Here is a 5,584-nt window from a genome sequence, read left to right on the forward strand (position 1 = left end):
CTGGGCGGAAGAGGAAGTGAGGTCAGACTCTGCTCTGCTCCCGGAGACTCAACAGCTCTGCTCTCTGGAGCAGAGACACCATGATGGACGGAGGCTAGAATCTTCCCGGTAAGCGCACCTTGGGGTGCTTACACACATCATTAGAAATGGGCTAGTCCAGGTGCGAGAATTAGCCTGTAAGGGTTAGAGTTCATGGGCCAAGCAGTTCTTAAATGAATACAGTTTGTGTGTTGTTATTTCGAGCATGAGCTAGCCAAGCAGCCGGGGTGTTGGGGACACAGCCCCGCCGCTCATATTTCAACAGTAACTAATACTTTCAAGAAAATGGAAAAGATAACAGTGAAGAAAACATAAAACACATTTGAAAGTTAAAATGAAGTATATTATTTTTAAAGCATCTCATAAGTGTTTTAGAAATTAAAAAGTCATATGTCAGAATTTAAAAACTTGATAAGGTACAAATTGAACTACAGGGAGGAGGAAAAATAGTAAAAAAACTGTGGAGAGGCATTTTAATTCTATGAAAAGTTCAAATAGAAGAACAAATGGAATTTCAGAAGAAATAATAGAGACAATGACAGAGAAGCCATATTGAGACAAGTAATGGCTAAAAATATTTAAAACCTGACAAAGTTCACATGGGTTTTAAAACCCCATGTATTTAAAGAAAGACAAATACAAACTGCATTCATGTATAGTATGTGTAAATTGAGACTCAAAAGAAGCAGAGAAAAACTCAATGACATAGGGGCATAGGGAAGGGTTGTGTGCCTTTCAAAGAAAGCTATAGGAATGACAACTGACTTTTTAATAGAAATGGTGGAAGTCCAGAGAGAATGTAATGAGGAGACAGACTATAGGGAGCACCAAAAGAATGAAATATCACAATTCTGTATTCAGGGAAAAGATACTTAAAAACAAAAAATCAGAAATAAAACAAGTCTGGCTATTCTAGGAATGCATTATAGGAAATAATATAATAACAAAGTGTATTCCTTATACAAATAAAAATCATCCTTGATGATAAGATGGAAATTAAGGAAAGGATATAGAACAATGGACAAAGCAAATATATGGGCAAATTTTTGTTTTTAAAGACAATATTGTAACAATTTGTGCAGTCTAAAAATATGTAAAATTAAAATTAATTATAAAACTAATTTCACAAAGGGGAGATAAATACATTTAAGATAGTCTAGCTACATTTGAGGAATGGTAAAACAATGGATATTTTTTATTGCCTGTGCCTCTAGATCAAACCCAGACAAGCCTAGAGGTAAAGAGTTTTATTTTTTTACTTTTTTTTGTAGTACTGGACACAGAACCCAGGACCTCTCCTACATGATAGACAGATGATCTCCCAATGATATATAGCTCTAAATATTTTATATAAAATAAAGAATGTTTATTAAATTATTAATTATTTATTTGCTTATTTAGAAGCACAGGTTAGCCTCAAACTTACTTGTAGCCAAAGATGAGCTTGAACTTCTGATTCTCCTGTGCTATGGTCTCAGTGCTAAGATTATAGGTGTACACCATCATGCCTGGTATGTGTTATGGTCTCAGTGCTAGGATTTACAGGTGCATGCTACCATGCCCAGTATATGCAGTGCTGAGGATCAAACTCAGAACTTTATGTATGCTAAGAAAGTACTTTGCCAACTAAGCATATTTATAGGAAAAAAACATAAAGCAATAAAAGGTGTCCTATTGATCCAATGTAAGATAAGAAAGCATAGAAAAAGAGAAAAGATGCGAGTCAAAGGGGAGTTATACAAAAGCAGATACAAACTCAATTACATGCAGCCTTGGCTAGATTCTCCTGGTATTGTCAAATTAGATGAGATGATATGAATTTATAAGCTCCTTATTTATGTTTGACTATGAGAATAGGTGCGCTTGGCTCCAAACATTATAAAGCCCAGGCTCTATCCTAGCTGATGTCATGATCCAGAATTACAACTCAAGCCTGTGGAAATGCTCATGATCTGAAGCAGGCTCAGTCAATGCTCAGAACACTATGAGATGCCCAAGTACACTCGTTTGTGTCTCTTTAAGAAGTAGTCTAGGCCAGGCAGTGGTGGTGCACACCTTTAATCCCAGCACTTGAAAGGCAGAGGCAGGTAAGTTTGAGGCCAGCCTGATCTACGAAGCGAGTTCCAGGAGAGGCAGGGCTGTTACACAGAGAAACCCTGTCTTGAAAAACAAACAAACAAATATACAAGCAAACAAACAAGAAGTAGTCTAATGTGGAAATACAGTGTTTGGTAAATAGAAGAATCAATCAGAAATTCAAAGATTTCAGGGTAACCGAGTGATGTTTTCTGGGAAATTAGATTTACACATCTGCTCATTAAAGCAAAGTATGTTGACAACAACTTGAAAAAAAATATAGAGAAATTACACTAAAAATAAATTCCTGTTTCTTTCTAGATCTGTGAGGATCTCCGAACTTCTTAAAGGTAGGATTTCCCCTATCCTTTGCAGAGATTCTTCTGTCACTCTGAATTTTTTTTTTTAAAACTTTTGTTTTGTTGTTTTTCTGCCGTGCTAGCGACTGAACCTGAAGCCTTGGGCACAATAGGCAAAAGTTCTACCACAGAGCAGTACCTAAAGCACCGCCCCTTTTTCTGATCAGACTTACTTCTGTCAAGGGATACAAATGGCATGCCTCCCACTGGACGGGCATGGAAAAGGGGCAAGAGGGATGCCAAGAAGGTGGAGACGAGTGGAACCTTCTTGCTAATTAAGAATATGCAGACTCTTTTTTTTAGGGATGAGCTGCCCTTACTATGTAGCAGTCGCCCAGTTTCTTCCAGTCAGTTTGGTTACCTATCCAGCTCACAGCCTTGTCTCACACGGGAGCCATGTTGCACAAGAGGAAAGATGAAGCCAAGATGTGCCTTGTTGGCTGGCTGGTCAAAATCTGTTCTATTGGGACAAAAACCCTCTCAAGATAGTCTTCTGATTATGGCCTTAAACATGGCACCAGAGTACTTATGCTGGGAGAGGAGCTCAAAGACAAACCCAGGTGGTATTTCGGGAGAAATTGAACTCGGTTACATCTCATTGAACAGTCTCTAGAGTGCAAGATGTCTGGAGTTGAGAGTGGCGGGAAGAAGCCAACCCCTTCTGAAAATGCTCAGTATCTTGATGAACACAAGGCCAAGGAATTAAAAAGGCACTGAAAAGGGCATTCACTTCCTTTCCCCTGGCAGCTCCCTGCTGTTGGAGCTCCAGGAAAAAAATCACAAAGGGACTGTTTTCCTGAGCTTGGCAGGTGTGTCTTCTTACATGGAAATGATTGTGTCAGTTAAGACTGGATTATTCTGGCTAATTGACTGCATTTGTTATCTGAGATCTGAATGTTGCCTCACACATAAATGATTTTATTGTATGCTAATGTCCCGAAAAACCAGTAATCCCTGTAACACAAAAACCATATGGCCTCATCTTTATTTGGTTATGCAGGAAACATAACAACCTCTTGCAATCCTTCACAGATGCCACCCTGGAACAGCAGTTTTCAACACGGAAGCTTCTAGTCAGATAACTCGGGCTGACTGTGTGTTAGTTGTGGTTTATGTATGTGCCAGATACGTCTACCTGCATCGTTGCTTTTAAATGGTACTACTTTTGAGATTGCCTTTACTATTCCAGATTTACTGAGAGGATAACTGGAAGCCTGTCTATTTAATGCCATACTGGTGGTTCTCCCCACTCTTCCTTTTTGTCTGCAATCTTTGCATTTGTCATTACTGATGACTACAGATACCGACAACACCCCTGAAAGTGGCACTTCTACACATCCTTATGCCCTGTGCCAGGTGACTTCATTCCATTAGGATAGAGTCATTACCTTGTTGTTGTTGTGATGAAAACCAAGGATCAAAAGTGATTTGTAGACTAAAGAGGTTGTCTAAGCTTACAGCTCCAGACCACAGTGTTTGAGAAGGCATGGCAGCCGACAACTGGAACAGAAAGTTGTCTGATCGCATTTTACCCACACACAGGAAGCAGATGGAGCAGGAAGCGGAGCTCTGACTTAAGTTCTCAAAGATGGGCCCCTGTGACATTCATTCGCCAGCGAGGCTCTGCCTCCTAAAGGTTCCGTAACTTCCCCAAATAGCACTGCCAACTGGAGAGCAAATGTTCAAGTACATGAGCCTGTGGGGTATGTTCCTCACTCAAACTACCACAAACTGGATTCCTTTGAAAACAAAATCTTGCCGGGTGGTGGTGACACACACCCTTAACCCCAGCACTCAGGAGGCAGAGGCAGGTGGATCTCTATGAGTTCAAGGCCAGCCTGGTATACAGAGTGAATTCCAGGACAACCAGAACTGTTGCACAGAGAAACACTGTCTCGAAAAACGAAATGAAAAAAAAAAAAAAGAAAGAAAGAAAGGAAGGAAGGAAGGAAAGAAAATGAAAATCTCAGTACCACATTAAGTTTATCTTTGATACAATGAGTTTATTCCACAAAAAATTAAAGATAATAGCAAAACAGGACAAAGATGGGCCTTGAAGTTAAGCAAGTATACTGTAAGGGATTCTACTTTGAAATCTTTTTAATTCTTTGAAAATTTCAAATACTAGAAATTTATTTGGGGGCAAGGACAGAAAGGACACAAACATGTTTCGGCCTATGGGAGGGTGGGTGTTGTGATCATGTGGTCTCACATGTTTATATCCATGAGTATATATCTTTGGACATTTAATGAGACCACTGCTTTATACCCCGGTGCCCAAGGGCAGATGGTTCTGTGGGTAAGGCCGAAAGGCAACTGGAAAAACAAACTGGAACTACTGGAGGAAAGATGGCCCAAGGCTCAGCTTTTCCTGTGAAGTGGCAAGTCCGTTCGCCATGCGTGAAACTTTCCAGAGCTGGTTGAACTCCAGAGGGCCCCAGGGTGTGCATTCAGCTCGTCTCACGGCCACCTCTGCCACCTCTGCTCTCTGCCCAGAGCATGAATTGCCCTCTGACTCTGGTCTGGACACATTGCTACACTGTGGAGAGTCCCATGTCCCTGTCCTCATCTGCTCTGCTCAGAAGTGTCCGTTCTGCACCGCTCCTAAGGGCATCGGCCAGTGCTCTGCCAGGAAACGTAGGTACCAGGCAACACAGTTCAAAGAGACAGAGGACAGCAGATGCCTGGGAAAAAAAAAAGCCCATGCCCTTAAGGGTGGAGCACAAGAGATGCGTGGGAGCAGGAGAGACTAGCTGCGGGCCCCTAAGAAAGGTCGTGTCCTTCTTCCTGCTTCCAAAGTTACCACCTGCGTTCAACCAGTGACCTGCCTTTCGTGTGTTCCCGCAACTGTGCCTAGTCACACAGCCTGGAGGTCCGCAGAAATCCTTTCATCCAGCTTCGTCATTCCTAAGGACAAAGCAGATTAAGGAGAAGTAGGATTCCCATGGGCACATTGAATTAGCCAGAGCCTGGAAATCACGCTGGTGGGGTTCTAGTTCTTCCACCCGGCAATACCTTTGTTGTGATACTGGGGCTAGAAGGAGCTAACTTGCTGTGAACGGTCCAGTCCCCGCCTAGACTCCCTTAGCTTACTTCATGCATTCACCTAG

This window comes from Alexandromys fortis, unplaced genomic scaffold (genome assembly GCF_014885135.2).
Source record: "Alexandromys fortis isolate MF-2015 unplaced genomic scaffold, M_Fortis_MF-2015_v1.1 scaffold_220, whole genome shotgun sequence".
Classification (NCBI taxonomy): Eukaryota; Metazoa; Chordata; class Mammalia; order Rodentia; family Cricetidae; genus Alexandromys; species Alexandromys fortis.